The sequence below is a fragment of the Hyaena hyaena genome, unplaced genomic scaffold, assembly GCF_003009895.1.
Source record: "Hyaena hyaena isolate Hyena2069 unplaced genomic scaffold, ASM300989v1 scaffold_194, whole genome shotgun sequence".
NCBI classification, from domain to species: Eukaryota; Metazoa; Chordata; class Mammalia; order Carnivora; family Hyaenidae; genus Hyaena; species Hyaena hyaena.
In genome coordinates, this window is record NW_024080826.1 from 1,295,523 (window position 1) to 1,314,168 (window position 18,646).

At 43.2% G+C, this 18,646-nt stretch overlaps 1 long non-coding RNA gene across 1 annotated transcript; it reads right to left on the reverse strand.

The window, feature by feature from the left end:
• Nucleotides 1-3,631: 3,631 nt before the first annotated feature.
• Nucleotides 3,632-4,786, reverse strand: LOC120237947. Its single transcript, XR_005530089.1, has 3 exons — nt 4,558-4,786; nt 3,931-4,030; nt 3,632-3,839 (listed from the first exon to the last, which is right to left on the reverse strand). It is a non-coding gene; the product is annotated as an uncharacterized LOC120237947 (long non-coding RNA).
• Between the last annotated feature and the right edge of the window lie 13,860 nt (nt 4,787-18,646).

Below are 18,646 nucleotides of genomic sequence, written 5' to 3' on the forward strand. Positions count from 1 at the left end.
GCCCCGCATGGCCTCCTTTCACCACTCAGCACGTTCTCATCCCGCACAGGAATGTCTTTCACCGGATGGGGGCGCAGTGACCAGCAAGAAACCGTCTCCTTTCTTCCCGACTTGGGTTCCGTGTGTAATCCTTGCAAACGCCGGAAGCACAGGACCCTTCGGGTTGTGACCCTGGGGAGAGGGACATGAAAGCCACCGCCCACGTCATCAATCTGGGAGGCCCGCCCAGGGGTTCTCTTTGGATCTCATCGACCTTCCTCTGCTCTTGTAAACTCTGTACTTCTCTTTAAGCAAGAGGAACCAGAAGAAGAGAATTATGTTTATTTTATTTACAAATTAATTAATTGTGTTTTGTTTTTTATCTTTTGTCTTTAGTGCAGAATACAATACTTCACCACCATTGTATAACAGATTGATGGTACGCTAGTCTGAACTTCCCAGACTTTGAAACACGTGCTGTCAGAAGTGTGTGTGTTTAAATAGAGCAAGGAATTTCAATTCTAATTTCATTTATTATTATTATTATTATTATTATTATTATTATTTGGAGAAAGCCCCGCGCTGGGCTCCAGTCCATGACTCTGGGACGGTGACCCGAGCAGAAATCAAGAGTTAGACCCTCAGCTGACTGAGCCCCCCGCCGCCCCAGATGCTCTGGAATTTCAGTTTGAATGAAAAAGCTAAAATGCATAAGGGTTTTCAAGCAATTTAATCCTTATCCAGTCTAAGTTAATGTCCCCAGTTCTATTAAGGAGAATCAAAGTGTAGGCAGAGTTTGGACCTCGCTGGCAGTTGGAGTCCAAGAATCCTTATGAATCCCTTGCTTAGCTGTGGGTGGTCTGGCAGGCTTCAGCTGTGTGACTCCGGGGGAGGCTATTTGGTCGGTTTAAGCCTCTTTGGTAAAACAAATATAGTAAGACCTGCCTCATAGTATGGCCATGAGGGTTAAGTGACTGACAGAATAGAAAGCACTTGGGAAGCGCCTGTCTTATGATAGGTTCTCAAAAAATAGAAGCTCATTATTTAAATGAACAAGTGTGGAATTTTACATTTATTTTTATTTTATTTTCTTTTATTTTTATGTGTGAGAGAGAGAGAGCGTGAGCAAGGGAGAGGGGCAGAAGGAGAGAGAGAGTAAGCAGGCTCCACACTCAGCTCAGACCTCCATTTGGGGCTGAATCCCATGACCCTGGTTCTGTGACCTGAGCTAAAATTGAGTAGGTCGCTCAACCAACAGAGTCACCCAGGGGCCCCAAATTTTCATTTAAAACCAAAAACATATTTCAACTGGACAGCAAAACAGGCATGACCTTCCCAGCATCGCCAACCAGGCGGGTGCAAGGCTGGGACCATCGACCTCTCCACTGAATTGCAAAGGTCCGTAAAAGTATAACAAATGTCTGAAGTAGGCAACGATTTACCCCAAACATGACTTCTTCACACAAGGCTTCCTTTATATTCTTCATGGCCCTGTGGCATTCCTGGGCGATTTAAATCGTTTTCCTTGCCTCATATACCTGCAACAAGATAAAAATCTGAGACCATGTTTCTCCCCCCGGCAAAAAAAGAATTGCAATTCTCGGGTGTCTCTGGATAATATTTTTGGACTGAGTACAAGTCAGATATAGTGGTTCTGTTATATAAATGCTCAAAAAGTCATTTTTAATACATTTATGAGATTCTTTTCTTGATATCTGTATCTCACTGGCAGTTAAATATTTCCTGGATCTTGATAATAAATGCAAAATAAAGTACATTTCAGGGTGCTGTGTTTCCCTTAGCAGATGACTTGGCTTCTTAAATTTCACAGTGAAAATAAGATGTTTTAGCAGATGAAGGTTTTGTTTAGTTTTATTAAGGTATGTTTGGGCTGGATAAGGAATACAGTGGGTGTTCTCCCTGTCAGTTTTACAAGGCAGTGATGAATTTAGGACAGAATATACGATCATCCCAAGGATTGTAAGAAAGAAGCGCTATGCTCTCTTGAAGGTCATGGTAAAATGCAAGGTCGAGGGCTCAGGCAAGTGGCTGCTGCTGAGAAACCATTCTAATGTTAGTGGCGTGGAATCAGTGATTCACTTACGCATCCATTCAACAAGTATGTGTTGAGGGCGTGCCATCTTCTCGATATTGGGGTGCAGCAGCAAAGAAAACAGGAAAGGTCACTTTCCTCATTCTGGTGTGTGTGGTGGGGGCAGGCAGAACGGACGTAGGAAGGCGATGCAGATGCTGTAGCACTATATAAAGAAAGTGTAACCAAATAATGACCTGTGTGCCTGGGGGTGGGAGAAAGCCTCTCTGAGGGGCTCACGTATGACAGAGTCCTGACTTGTAGGAAGAAGTCATGGGGATCTCAAGAAGAGCGATGGGGAAGGGGGCGGAGGGGAGGGTACAGCGCGGGGGAGGGGCCGGCGTCAGGAATGAGCTGGGTCTGTCGCACCAACAGCAGCGAGATCAGAGGGGCTCTGTCGTGGTGAAAGCAGGTCTGAGTGCTGGGAGACTGGGCTGGAGAAGCAGACGGGCATCTGGTCCCGATGAGGTCCTTCCCATCAATGGTGGGGGTGGGGGAGGCCATCAGGGGACTCGAAGCAGGAAAGCCGCCTTACTCTTTAGTAAGAGTATGCTGGTGGCTGTGTTCGGAGGAGATGGCGGGTGAAGAAAAGTGGAAACAGAGACACTAAAGTGAGCTCTCTTTCAGGAGACTGCGCTGAGGTCAGACGGCTGGCAACCCCCGGGAAGGGCAGGGCAGTGAGGGGCTGAAGCCCCAGGGTCTCCCAGCAGGTTTTGCCAGCTCCTTGGCTGATACAAAGGGTAAAATGTCCTTTTCTCTCCTCATTTCCTGAGCCCTGAACCCTGAGAATCCATTGCTTATTCTCTGTAATTTCTCTTTGGCTCCGTGAGGTTGTTTGGTAAGAGGCAAAGAGCAAAGACACATAGACGTGAGTTCGCGTACCGTGAGGTTACTGGAGAAAGTGAATGGGGAAAACAGACAATCCAGTAATCCCAGGAGAGGCTTACGGGTTATTTTCACCTAACTATCAGCATCCTGGTCTGTCAATCAGGAATGGCTGTCTGTGTTCAGATCTGCCGCTGGGATTTGAAATCAAATCCAGATTTCCAAGAGCAGATTTACTAACACATTTTGGAAAACTCTTATTTCTCGTGCTAGGAAATACCTGTCCTTACAGTCTAGGCACACGGTGTTTTACATTCTTACTTTCTCACTTACCACAAATTAGATGTGTCTCTTTAATTTAAAATCAAGTGAAAGAACAAAATCTAAAAAGGGTGTCTATTATACAATTCCAATTATATATATTCTAGAAAAGGCAAAACTATGGAGAAAGTAAAAAAAAAAAAAAACAAAAAAAAAACAGTGGTTGTCACGGGTTCATAAGAGGGGAGGGAGAGTTGACCAGGTGGAACCCAGGGGTATTTTCAGGGGAAAAACTGTTTTGGATGATACTATCATGGCAAGTACAGGGCATTCAGCATTTGTCAAAACCTGCAGAATGTTACAGAACAAAGGGCAACACTCAGTTGATGGAAAATTAAAATTCATTTAGGAAGCTAGAGATCTCAGGCTGCAATGCAGACTGTATTACACACCTTTGGAACAGCCTCTTTGAAGGGTCTCAGGGCAAACCACGTTGAAGTCAGGAGCTTCGGGAACGAAGAGTCGGCCGGAGTAACACCAAAGTAACTCCAGTAAGCGCTGCACTCTGTCGACAATGTTTTACACACGGGTGCGGACACACAATTCCGATGCCGCTACATGTTTATCCCAGATTTGAGCAATTAAGTGAGTGTCTGAGGCATGATGGGATCCAGGGTTTTCACTGTTGGAGGAGGAGTTTGCAGATAAGCAAGGGGAGAAGGCTGGAATGATCCATGTGGGAACAGATAGTATTGGAGACCAGCAGAACTCACCTTAGTTGACTGGACTATGGAAGCTTCCATATGGAAATATCAGTAGATATGTGTAAGCCCACACGTTGATATGCACGTATGTATTCACCTCCTCTGTCAACTGATAGAGACGAAGGGAAATCACACCCCAGTAAGCATATGCACCTAACACCATTCTTTACTAAGATAAACCAGGGATGCGGGACAAATGGCTGGTGCTAGCTGAGGCATAAAATATACAAGCTGAGCCTAGAGAATCTTTTAGTGTCAGAGAGTAAGGACGTGCTTAAAAAAGAAAAACCAAACAGATGGAGGTATGCTAACGTAGCATAGGAGTGAGCTGAAAGACCTCACCAGTGGCCACGGCTGAAAGAATTTGAGCCAACACAAAAATCAAGAAGGTTTGAATTATAAAAATACATATAAAAATAAATATCCAGGAGTCCATATCTATATAAATAAATAAGTGGGGGGAATAGACATGTCTTACATGAAGAATTTCACATAATCTAGGTATATTTCTTCCCCTCAAGGAAAGAAGGTGTGGTTGTCGGCTACCTAAGTAGGTGCTACACATGGGGACTTCGTTCCGAAGAGTAAGGCAAGAAAAGGGTGGGAGGGGACTTTACAGTGGAGCACCTGACTCACACAACTTCAGCCAGTGGTCAAGGTCAGCATCAGAAACGGTAAACCAGGCGATCGTGTAAACCTTGCTACAGCCCAACGAAAATGGGACTTCATTTCTGTGATCTTTCCCCTCCAGTGGAACCACAAGAAAAACATCAGATGAATTCAGTAGAGGCATGGTCTATAAAATAGCTGGCCAGTCTTCCTCAAAGCTGTCAGGGTCAGCGGCAGCACGAAAATTTTGAGAAACTGTCACAGCCAACAGGAGCCTAGGAAGATAAGACAGCTCCGTGTGACATGGGATCCTGGAACACAAAAATGACATCAGGTGAAAACCAAGAAATCTGCATAAAGTGTGCACTTTAGTTAATAATATACCAATATGGGTTCATTTGTGATAACAAGTGTTACTATACAACAGATTATAACTAGTATATATGAGTGTAAGGTGTTAATAAGGGAAGTAAGTGGGATATACTGGAACTCTCTGTACTAACTTCTTAATTTCTCTGTAAATCTAAAATTGTTCTAAACATTAAAGTCAATGTAAAGAATGTCATGGAGGAAGACTTCCAGCTAAGGATGTGATGGACAGATGCCCTTCTCCCTATTCTTACTGCTATTAACTGCTAAAGTCACAGATATCACGTGTAAAACATAACAGGTGCCCCTGCTAAGGATCTCGGGACTTAAGGAAGAACAGAGTGATGGGTTCTTTTATTTTTAAGTTTATTATGTACATTGAGAGGGAGAGAGAGAGAGAGAGAGGAGTGAGGGAGCAGGGGTAGAGAGAGAGAGAATCCCAAGCAGGCTCGACACTGTCATCGCAGAGCCTGACATGGGTCCTGGAACCACAAATTGCAAGATGATGACCTGAGCCAAAATCAAGAGTTGGATGCTTAACCAACGGAGTCACCCATGCGCCCTGGGGTGATGAGTTCTTTTGATTTTCTTTTCCCCTTCAACTATCCCAGCCTGGATGCCAGAGAAGTCTGCAACTCAGAAATGCCACTGTGTACATGCAAGAAAGACTTTGAGCCAAAGGACTAAGAAAGGGGCTTTCTGGCAATAACCCTTCTTTTTCAGTCAAACACAATAGAAATAAAATGTGGCCTCTCCACTCCATAAGCAAATCTTGTGGGGAAACCATGAATTCCACCTTCCCCAAGAACGAGGTTCTTCCTATCCCCACTGGGGTAGGGCCAGGGGAGGGCAAGTAAGGCCTGAGACTAACCAGCCCGAGGGTGGACAACAGGGTACTCTTCCCCCCCACCCACTTCATGCTTACAGAGGCCAGGGTGGGTCTATACTTCCACTCTGACCTGGAAGTAAAGAGCCAACCCTCCCATTCACCACTGGGGTGGGAACGGTGGCGGCTGTGGAAAGAGCTGGGACTTCTCACACCACTCCAAGGTAATGAGACTCCCCGCATGCCAGGGCGCCCGGACACCCCACTTCCCCAGCAGCAGGGTGCTTATGCACTCATCCCTGGGCCGATGTCTGTGGGGACCTGTTGCAGAGCCCAGGCTCCCGCATCGACCTGGCAGCAATGAGGCATCTCTGCCCCTTCCCCACCAGCGTGGTGCCAGGGGAGACGGTGCAGCCCAGGGTTCCATCCTCTACCTGGTGACAGTGAGACACCCTTCTCCACCCTGTGGTATCATTAGAGGCCAAGTAGGGCCTCTCTTCCAGAAAACATAAGAAGAAAAAGTACTCTCTTCATTCTATGAAGTCAGTAAAACCCTGTAACAAAAACAGACAAAGATATTGCAGACAAGAAAACTGTAGACAAGTGTTTATCATGAACACAGACACAAAAATCCCTTAAAAAATAAAACAAATCCAATTACACAATATACAAAACAAATTGTACACCATGATCAAGGTGGTTTATTCCAGGGATACAAGCTGTTTCCATACTCAAGTTTCAATAAATATAATTCCTCATATTTCTAAAAATCACCTGAACACATGCATTCATACAGAAAAAGCATTTGATAACATTCACAGAGCCACTCATGATAAACTAGCTCAGCAAAAGTAGATAAAGAGAAAACTCCTCAACTTGGTAAAGAATATTAAGAGAACACATACAGGAGGACCTGGATGGCTCAGTCGGTTAAGCATCTTGATTTTGGCTCAGGCCATGATCTTATGGTTTGTGAGATCAAGCTCTGTGTTGGGCTCTGAGCTGACAGTGCAGAATCTGCCTGGGATTCTGGGTCATTCTCTCTCTCTGCCCCTCCCTAACTCATGCATGTGTGCTTTTTCTCACTCTCTTAAAATGAAATGAAATGAAATGAAATAAAATAAAATAAAATAAACACAATAAGACCTACAATGAACATAATATTTTATGGTGAAGACTGCTTTCCCTGTAAAATGAGGAGCAAGGCAAGGATGCCCATTCTAAACCTTGCTATTAAATATAGTACTGGAAGTTCAAGCCAGTTCAACACGTAAAAAAATAAAGTAGAATGCATGCACATTAAGAAGAAGGAAAGAAAACTATCACTATTTGCAGAAGACATTACAGCCTACATAGTAAATCCCAAGAAATCTACAAATTCCTAGAATCAATATATGAGTTCATCACAGTCACAGAATTTAAGAGCACTATACAAAAAAAAATAACATTTCTGTATACTAACAAAGTATACGTGGAAATCAAATTAAATTCACAATATTTAAAAGTGCTCAATAAAGTGAAATACTTATGTACAATAGTGTCTGTTGAAAACTACAGAAAACAAACATCATCTAAGTAAATCCCTGTTCATGGATTGGAAGTACCAAACATAGTAAAAATAGCAGTTCTCCCCCAAATTAATATATAGGATTCATGCGATTCCTCTCCAAACATGGCTAAAAATTTTGCAGACTTGAATAAGCCTCTTCCCACATGTATATGGAAAGGCAGAAGAACAGGAACAAGTGAGATAGTTTTAAAAAAGAAGAACAGAGGAATGAGTCCCTGCAGATATAACATTTACCATGGGTGGTCATCAGGTCCGTACAGGGGTTGGTGGAGGCGCAGTGCAGAGATGAAGGAGGTGGCCAGAGAGCTGAGAAACAGGCCCATCAGGTGTAGCCAAGTGATTTTTTACAAAGGTGAAAAAGTCATGCATTGACCAAAAAAAAAAAAACTTTATGGCAAATGCTACCAAAGCAACTGAATGTCTGTTGTTTTAAAGAAAGTGAGTCTCAATCTAAACTTCATGATGTAAGTCAGATAAGTCATGTTTTCAATGTACCGTATAAAAATATGAAGCTTCTGGAAGAATATGTAGAAAAATATCTTCAGGGTCTGTGGCTAGGTGAAGAGGTAGCTTTCAATGTGACACCAAAAGGAAAATCTATAAAAAGAAAAACAAATTGATGAGTTGAATTTCATCAAATGAAAATGTTTTGATGTGCAAAGATCTTGTGAATAGGATGAAAAGAAAATTCACAGGTTAGAGGATATAATTGCAAGCAAAACACCTAATAAAGAATTCATTTGTCAAATACATCTAAAAATTCTCAAAATACATTGAGTTGCCTGGGTGGCTTAGTAGGCTGGGCATCTGATTTCGGCTCAGGTCATGATCTCATGGTTCATGGGTTTGAGCTCCACACTGGGCTCTGTGCTGACAGCTCAGAGCCTGGAGCCTGTTTGAGATTCTGTAGCTTCCTCTCTTTCTGCCCTTCCCTCACTTGCACTGTCTCTCTGTCTCTCAAAAATAATTAAACATTTAAAAGTTTTTGAAAAATTCTCAAAATACAACCAAAAAAAGAAATGTAAAATTGGCAAAAGATGTGAACAGATATTTTGCCAAAGATGGATGCCCAATAAATGCATGAAAAGGTATTTGAAAACATTAATGCAAATTAAAACCCCAAAGAGATATCAATATGTATCTATGGAACAGTTAAAATAAAACACAGTGTTGCCACCAAATGTTGACAAGGATGCCAAGAAACTGGGTCCTTCATCATGACCAATCTGGAAGATAGTTAGCACCTTCAAGAAACCAAACACAGATTTACCATATGATAGCGATCACACTTCTGGGCATTTATCGCAGAGAGATGAAAACTTATGTCCACACAAGAAACTGTATACAAATGTTCATAGCAATTTTATACTTAATAGCCAAAAACTGGAGAAAAATGCAAATGTCCCGTAACGGGTGAATGAGCAAACAAATGGTGGTCCGGAGTAATGTGGAAGGCTACTTGGCCATGCAAAGGAACATACTATTGATACAGTCACCAAATCATAGAGACGGTGAATGGTGAGTGGTGCCTGCAGTTAGGGGGAGCACATGGAACTCTTTGTGATTATTGAGCAGTTCTTCATCTTGAATATGGCAGTGGTTCCACAAATGTACACATGCAGTAAAGTGGTAGAGAACCGCGCGCGCGCACACACACACACACACACACACACACACCAATGTAAAATCTGCATGATGTCCGTGCATCGTACCAATGTCAATTTCCTAGTCTGATATTACACCTGAGTTATGAAAGACGTCACCACTGGAGAAACCTGGGCAAAGGGTTCAGGGACGACACTATTTTTGCAACTTCCTGGGATTGTTGATTATGTCAACATTAAAATTGTTTAAAAGGCCATGGATGACCCTGAACTTTTTCTCTGGAGAAAATACAGCACTGTGTGTTTCCATTCATCTGCCTTTATTAAGGGCTACGAGTTGAAATGCCTACGTCACGTAATCATAGCATATGTTTGCTGCTGGCATATCAGATAGTCTATTCTTGGCCTTAAAGGGGTTCCCAGAATGAGGGGGAGAAGTCGCGATGTTGGTGGTGCTGGTGTAGGAATCCATAGTAATGGGACTTACAGGTGTCCAAGACCCGGGGCATCGCGGGGGAAAAGCACTGAAGGTAAACAGTGAAAGCTGGAGGTGGCGGTGTGGATAAGAAAGGTGAACATGTCCCATAGGGGCACCTCTCTAGAGCTGGGCTACACCCACACACAGGGGGAAAACGCCCAGAGTGGAGAGGCCCAGGTGCTGACGGTGGTAGAGAAACAGATACCATTTAAGAAGGTGGTTGTTATCATTGTTTTTTACGGGAAAAATCCTTTCACATAATAAAAGAAAAATAAAAAATTCTTACCCAGAACTTGATTAGTTTATGGAGAGCCAGAAATAGCCAAAACCATATGCTAGCAGGAAGAAGACAGTTACGTTTCAATCATTGTTCTTAGAAAACAAAGCAGTTTTTTAAAATGTATGAGAAAAGACGACTCAGAGAATAGGAGAAATATTTGCAAATCGTATTTCTGCGAACAGCCTAGTGGCCACAATATATAAAGAGCTCTTACAATTTAACAACAAAAGACACATGGCCCAACTAAAAACAGCACTGAAATAAATGCTTTCCATTTAAATAAATATTTCTCTAAAGAAAATATGCATATGAGAAACAATCCATGAAAAGATGCTCAAAATCACTAGTCATCAGGGAGATGCAAATCAAAACCACCATAAGACGTTGCCTCACATCCACCAAGATAGGCATAATAGTAAAAAAAGAAAACAAAATTGCGGGCGTTGGTGAGGATGTTGACAAAGAGAAGAGTCTCATACGTTGGTGGCAGGAATGTAAAACGGCACAGTCACTGTGGAAAACGGTTTGGCAGTTCCTCAAAAGTTAAATATATGATTACCATACGATCCAGCAATTCTAGTTACATGCTCAGGAAATCTGAAAACATATACTCACAAAAATTTGCACATGAATATTCATAGTAACGTTATTGTAACAGCCATGAAATAAAAACCATCAAAATGTCCAGTGGTTGATGAATGAAGAAACGAAAAAAAGTTGGCATACATCCATATGAAGAAAGAGAATTCATCCGTAAAAGCAAATGAAATATGGCTACAAGCTGAAGCTTGGCTATGACATATGTGAACTTGAAACAGCACACGAATGAAGACAAAAACGCCCCCTATTTTAGGTTTCCAGGTATCTGAATTGTCCGCAAGAGTCAGAGCCACAGAGACACAAAGCAGGTTGGCGGTCGCCAGAGGTTGGAGACTTTGGGCATCTCCTGGGGGTGATGAAATGATCTGAAATCAGGAAGTGGTGCTGGGTGTGTTCCGAGCACCCTGGACACAATGAAAGGTGCGTGTCAAGGGGGTGAAATGGTATCTGTGACTTACGTCTCTGTAAAGGACACAGAGGGTTTCCTTCGTTCCCTTCACATGGGCACTGACATTGATGAGGTGAAGGCATGTTAGTAAATAGCTGAGTCAGGTGTGGGCAGCCTTGTCTTTCTGAGAAGTGAGCAAGAAAAAAAAGACAATTAAAAATTCATGTATCTTTTGCTTCTTTTTTTTTTTTAAGCCAAGCTGTGCATTTCTAAAGAATATGGGTGTTCTTCATTATTTCATGGTTTATCCGCTTGGGGGATTAAAATTTTTTTTTAATGTTTTATTTATTTCTGAGAGAGAGAGAGAGTGAGACAGCGTGCGCAGGGGAGGGTCAGAGAGAGAGGGAGGGAGAGACAGAATCTGAAACAGGCTCCAGTCTCTGAGATGACAGTCAGAGCCCTATGCAGGTCTCAAACCCACAAACCATGGGGTTTGTGGATCATGACCTGAGCCAAAGTTGGACAGTCAACCAACCGACTGAGTCACCCAGGTGCCCCTCCGGGGATTATAAAAAGCCCTTCATTTCTCTACCTGCAGTGTCTTAATCATAAAGGAATTATGCAGCAGGATGGGCAACAGGCCCCAAAAATCAAATAAGTTAATTTGGCTTTTAACTATTGTTGTAAACATTTCAATAATAGAAGCTTAATTTGGCTTATTTTTTGGATAAATCTGGACTCTGCCACTCTTACAAGCTGATGCCATTGTCACAAAAGAGAAATAGGTCTATTTGCCATGTAGAGTCTTGCCTAGCAGCAAGTTACTGGCACACACTTCCCTACATCAGAGACCATGAGATGAAACCCTGATTCTATCCTAAATGTGCCTAGTCACATGCTTTCCTTCTCCCCCTCAATGTGAGGACTCATGGAAGAAGGTGTTAGCAGGTCTTCTCTCAGACAAGTCCATACCGAGTTACTAAACATGATCTATGGAAGCATATTTTTAAAACCTTCACAATTACCTCAAAGAAGAAAAACTAAGAGTCAATCGTATGCCACAACCTGGGAATAATTTCTGCGAACTTTAGAGAAAAAAATAAAAGGAGTTGGTGCCACCAGGAGCCACACATGTTCCCCCGGAAGCTCAAGCAAGTTTTGTGAGCTGGCATCGTAAACACACAGATGTGCCAGCCCCACTAGGGGAAGACATTGTATTCCCAAACTATACTAGTCTAGAATAGTAGACTGTTCTAATGAGAATATAAATATCCTGTCGATGCTTTCATGTGAGTGCATTTTGTTTAGGAGAAATAGGGCGGTGAGAACCTGTGGTTAGGGAATAAAACATAGCTGAGTCTGGGACACACTACGGGGGGAAAAAAAAAAGACTGCCTGAAAAGCAATAAGATGACAGTTGAACACGTGAGTTTATGTTTATTTTGCACTCTGAATCTCATGGAAAATCAGAATATATCTAAGATAGGGAAGAGGCTCATAATAACAACTAGGAAAATGTCTTCAAAATTGGCAGTAGCATTTTGAGGCATTTTGAAAACATGGGATGGAATAGAAACCAGAGGAAATAAAAACATTAATGAAAACGGACAAGTAAAACTTGCAGGCGTCCGTTTTACCAGTGAAGCCCGGGAAAATCTCTGAGATCAAAAGTTACCAACACCATGGAGAAATGATTCTGTTTTCCACAAATAATGTTGGGACCAATGGGTATATGCATGCAAAAATATGCGTACACACCTTCATTCCACATAAAAATGAACTAAAAATAGATCATGGATCTAAATGTAAAAGGGAAAGCTTTAAAACTTCTTTAGAAGAAAACAGAATAGAAATCTTTGTGTCCAGGCAAATATTTTTCAGATAGGACATCAAAAAATAATCCATAAAAGAAAAAAAAGTAGGATCCATTTCACTTTGTTAAAATTAGGAACGTTTACATTTAAAGGCACTATTAAATGATTCAAAAATAGGCCACTGACTGGAAGAAGGTATTTGCAAATCGTATGTCTGATCAAAGATTCATATCTTCAGTATATAAAGAGCTCTTTAAACTCCACAATAAGAAAACAGACACCCAATTTTAAAATTTAAAACACTCTACCAGGAAAGACGGATGGATGGTAACGAAGCACAGTGTCATCCGTCGTTAGGGAGATACAAGCTAATAATTCAGTGGGACACCGCTACAGCTACACACTCGTTAGAAAGCCTAAAATCCAAAGGAGAAACACGTGATACAGAATGCGGACAAGACAGCCAGAGCCATAGACCCTTTCCTTCCTCGCTCAGGGCAACACACATGATACAGTCGCTTTGGAATAGTTTGGAAATCTTGTTATAAAGTTAAACAAACTTACCACAGAACTCATCAGTCGAACTCCTAGGTGCTTACTCAAGCAAAGTGAAGCTTAAATTAGTACAGAACTCCTTATAGCATAGTGGCTTTATTTGTAATTGCGAATGGGTGGGAAGGGCATGCGAGACAGGAAGTCTCTCTACAGGGGAAGGCAAAGCACAGTGCAGTACATGCGATAAAAAGATCGAGGTATTGATGCACGCTGACCACAGAAGGCTAAATATTGTATGATTCTTTTCTTTTTAATTTGTTTATGTTTATTTATTTTTGAGACAGAGAGAGAGAAAGAGAGAGACAGAGCATGAGCATGAGCGTGAGCGAGGAAGGGCAGAGAGAGACACACACACAGAATCCAAAGCCAGCTCCAGGCTCTAAACTGTCAGAAAAGAGCCCAACGTGGGGCTCGAACTCACAACTCATGAGCTGTGAGATCATGATCTGAGCCAAAGTCGGACACTCAACCGACTGAGCCACCCAGGCGCCCCTGTATAATTCTTTTCATATGATATTTGGGAAAAGGAAAGCATATTACTCATTGCCATTGGTTGGGGAAGGAGAGGGTGATTGAGTACTATTGCATTCATCCAAAAACGTGAATTTTCAAGTATGTAAATTTAAACAGCAGCTGGATACTATGGGCTATCAGAATGGAAATCAGACTGTGACAGATAAAGGGAGGTCTATTACAAATATATGCATAATTTGTTCTAAAGGAGGAGTGGGGAAAGAGACTTCTGGAAAGTCATGTTTGGACTAGACAGTATATGTCTAAAGATGAAAAGAACCGTACATAAGCAATATATGCTAGTTGGTAAATATTATTTTTAGAGAAATGCAAAGACTGGCTAAAACAATCTTGAAAAAGAATACACTTGGAGAACTCACGTTTCGTAATGCCACGTCACCACAAAGCTATAAAAATCAAGAAAGTGTGGCATTGACTCAAGGTCAGACACATTATAGAACCAGTGATTAGAATTAAGACTCCAGAAACAAATCCATGTATCTATGACCACTGGATTTTTGCAAAGGTATTGAGACCCTTCATGGGGAAAGCAGAGTCTTTTCAGCATATGCAAAGAGTGAACTTAGACCTTACCTCACACCATATATAAATCCAAAATGGATTAAACCTAAAAGTAACAGCCAAAAAAGCATGCAACTATTAGAAAGAAACAGGTGTGATTCTTTGTGACCTTGCGTTAAGGAAGACTTCTTGTTTATAATACCAAAAGCCCACACATAAATAAAATTAATTGCATTTCATCAGAATTTTTTTTTTCAAAAAAATACACCATACACCATACATACAAATATACCATAAAGAAAATGAAATACAGAGCACCTATGTTTTCCAAATGGAGCCCATCTAGCACGCACAGAGAGGCACATCTGCTCAGGCCTTCCTGCGACCGGAGCTATTTTCTTCAATTCTCCTTCTGTGTATTGCTAAGCTTATTAGAAGGCCAAGTCTCTTAATGTTTGTTTCCTAAAACCTAAGGAATGTTTTGAGTAGACAAAGTACCCAAGAGAGCCGGCCTCTGCCAATGCAGGAAGACAATTCAGGTGGGATCCAGTGAGTGAAGGTGGGTATACACATCACTTAATCCCTTCTGGCTGTCCTTTGTCAACCAGAAATAGCAAATGCCAGTGGCTTGGTTGCACTAGTCTTTGAACCAAATGGGTTTGAATGAAATAATGTGTGTGAAAGGGTTTATGTATCACACGGCAGGAGTGGGGCTTCATCCGAATTGAAATCAGAGCTTTTGTTAGTAACACGGCGGAAAGCACCTAACGTCTACAAGGTCCCGGATGCTTCTCTGTTTGAGAGGCCGTGACTAATTCCAATCCCTTAACTCTGGGCAGGCTCTCTGACTATTTGGCCAACAGAATGCAGTGGAAATGACAATCTGGCAGTTTCCAGGCTGAGGCCTTAAAGGGACAGACAGCTTCGAGTCTCTGTCTCCTGAAACATGTGTGTTTGGACCACAGCTCCCATGTCATGAGGAAGCCCAAACAGCCCCCCGAAAAGAACCAAGGCCCCCGGCTGATGGCCACAGACGAGCTCCTAGACCAGGACCAGCACCATGTCCACCAGCCAAGAGGATAGACCGACCTGAGCGTGGATGCGAAGCCCCCTTCGAGCTGTGCCTCCCCAAGACTGCCAAGTTGCGAGTCCCCTGAGACTCCCAAGGAGCCGGCACCAATGCAATTACAAAAGGGTCTTTATTACAAGCTCAAGCAGGGGCTCACCCACCTACCGGTGTCGTGGCAGAAGGTGAAGCCCCGAACAATAGTGAGCAGGGTTTTTAAGGGGTAAGGGATGGGAGTGTTACAGTGCACACGTTGTACGTATGGCATCATCACATAAGCACTAATTACAATTGTACAGCAGCACCCATGGTAACAGCTTTGACCGTTCAGTATCTGTAAGGCGTCCGTTACTTTTGGTGGGACCCAATCATGACTTTAGAGAATCCTTTGAAAATGACCAATTATGAGGTGAGTTCAAAGAGCCCACGTGGGGTTCAGGCAAGTGGTGAGAAATTGGCTAGTTTGTACAGAATAACTGTCTACAGTTCCCAGCCTTGACTCAGACCACAGGAATGTTTTTTTGATTAGCTGATCTGAGGGCAGTCAGAGGATGGCTTTAGCCTTGAGCAATCTGAGGAAATGGGGCTACATGCAGCCCAAAGTTGCTCTTAATGGAGGCCTTAATTTCAAAATGACGTTACTTAGGCTCTTCAACAGAGCCCGCTTGGGGTTCTCACTCTCCCCCTGCTTCTCTCCCGCTAGCACTCTCTTTCTAAAAATATTTTTTTTAATTTAAGAAATGCTTAAAAATTAAAACATCAATTGAGCTAACTCTTTTTAAAAATTTTTTATGTTTATTTATTTTTGAGAGAGAGAGAACAGGAGAGGGGCAGAGAGAAAGGGAGACACAGAATCTGAAGCAGGCTCCAGGCTCTGAGCTGTCAGCACACAGCCCGATGTGGGGTTCAAACTCTCAAATGGTAATGAATTAATGAATTATCACACCTGAGCTGAAGTCAGATGCTTAACCAACTAAGCCACCCAGGAGCCCCTGAGCAAACTCTTGATAACAGAAGATCAAAAGGATATGATTTTTTTAATATTCTCTGTCTGCTGGCATTTCAGTGACACACGCCATTTGTCTCACTGAGTGAACTTGGCTACGCACTTCACTTTCTGGGCTTTGGATTCTTCATCTATGCTTTCTCTAAGATTATAAGCAAACCACTTTTTGTGGTTATAAAGGAAATTTAGAAATGATGAAGGAAACCTAAAGCAACTCAGGTTACACGGGCAGCTGCTCAGAGTAAATAAATAAACCTCTTCGAAGCACATTATAATTGGGCTGCAAATGCTATGATCTAGCGGTTCCTAAATTTATGGACAGGTGTGCGCGTCCTCCGGTCTTTATATGTAAGTTTATACTTGGAATGCGTGTGACTCTCTGGTCAGGGACAAACCCCAGCTGCCACTTTCCGGGATAATGGGACCTGTCATTTGTTGATGGAAGCCGAAAAAGAGATTAAGCAGGGGTTTTTCAGGGTCATTCTATTTTTTTCCCGTTGAGGTGGAATCCATTCTAACGCCACCCCTGTCCAGGGTTCCATGTGGCGACGGATTACACAGAGTGACATCAGATGGCTGCATCTCCATCAGCGCCCCGGCGCAGACTGCTCCAGCACCTTCTGTGGGAGCCACCTCCGGATCAGCGATTCTCCACAGGGCCTGCCTTTTTTATGCATATTATGACCTCATCTTTTGAGATAACTCTGGGTTTTTTCATGACAGAATCATAAAAATAGCAGGAGCCTGTGGCAAATCTGGAGGCAGAGGCTAGCACCCTGCGGACACTGAGGTTTTGTCAGGTCCAGATGGTGTGCTGATTTTGTTTTAATGTTTATTCATTTTTGAGAGAGAGACAGAGACAGAGAGAGAGAGAGACAGAGAGAGAGAGCGTGAGTGGGGGAGATGCAGAGAGAGAGGGAGACACAGAACCTGAAATAGGCTCCAGGCTCTGCACTGTCAGCACAGAGCCCCATGTGGGGCTTGAACCCACGAACCGTGAGATCATGACCTGAGTTAAGTGTCTGTCAGACACTTAACAGACTAAGCCACCTAGGCACCCAGGTGCTGAATTTTTTTACCTGGCCCGGTTTGGTTTCGGGAGCTCGGAGCACAGAGCCCGGCACCGTCACTGCCCACCTGCTTCCTGACCTCAGACACAGAGGATCCTGACGCCGAGTTTCACAGGGCAGACGGAGCCCAGTGTGAAAGCCAGAGAGCGCAGCCTTCAGCTGTAGACGGGCTTTCTGGGCTTCTGCCACATTCAGGCAATTGACTGCTCACACGAAAATGCACACACCTGGCCCCCAGTAGCCAGGCGTTCAGAGCCTAAAGGGGAAGAAGGGGGTGCAAAGATGTGTAAAGATGCGGAGGTGAGGACAGAGGCAATGCCCAGCTGGTCTAGGGCGCCTCTCGAGGGCGGCTGCGGCCGGCCGGCTTTCTGGACAGCTGGCTTTGATCAGCGTCTCTGTGCTCCTTCTTGATCGTGGGTTCTTTACGTTTCATTTAGAGCTCCTAAAGTAAAATCATTCAATCTGCACGCCACCTCCCACTTCCCCAGTTCCGGCGGAGCTCATTAGCCCCTGATCCCTGTGGGCGTCTTCAGCCAGGGGCTGTCAGGAATGTTCCCCACGTTCTGGCAACTGAGAAACCCAGTTTCTACCCCCAACGGCCGGTGAGGACTTTGGTCTGGTTGCCTGGCGGCGTGTGGAGCTCTGCTATGTCCTCACCCCAACTATCCAACTGCATCTGCTCAGAAAGATGAAACAGGGTTCGTACCCAGAAGATAAGGGCTTCATGTTGCTTTATTACGAGAAAGATAATTAACACCCAAATTGGTTCTGCAATTCATTAAAATGTGCTTTAAACACAAAACTGATCAAATGGATTATGTCTTATTAAAAAAATCTTTGGTTGGCTCATTTTTAATGCTAATGTTAAGCTGTGCTATGATAGATCATTCCATTAACAGTTGGGTGAGCCTACTCGTTGAATGATGGGGATCTTTCCTCCTTTCAGAGCTAGGGAAACAGAAAGTACACATGGCATCCATTTGTTAACGAAGTCTTTATTGTTCTAGCAGCAAGGCAATATGCTGTGGCAATTTCTTTGTGTGACAGGCGGGTCCCATGGCCAATCTGTAGTCTGACCAATAAGTGGACAAACAAAAACAATAAAGCAAAAAAAACCCCTGCCATCTTTTGAGTGGCTATCTCTTATGTTTCTTCTACTGCATGACCCTGTGCTGTGAGATTCTCTTTCTGGGTGTATATTTTGGCCCGTGTTATTTCAGCATATGAGGCACACGGGTGGATGTCTGCACCTACCTTGTCTGAGAGAATGGGGATCATGGTGGTGTTTCCTGTGGTCACGGATCATTCTGAGAGTCCGGAGGGTGACCTTCCCCTCCCTCACTGGTTGAGTTTCCCACGACGATCCTGGTCCTGAAGAGGGTGAAGGATGGCCACACTAGTGTGGAGTTGTGTTAGAACCATTACGATAAGACAATAAGGAATTTACATCTGAAA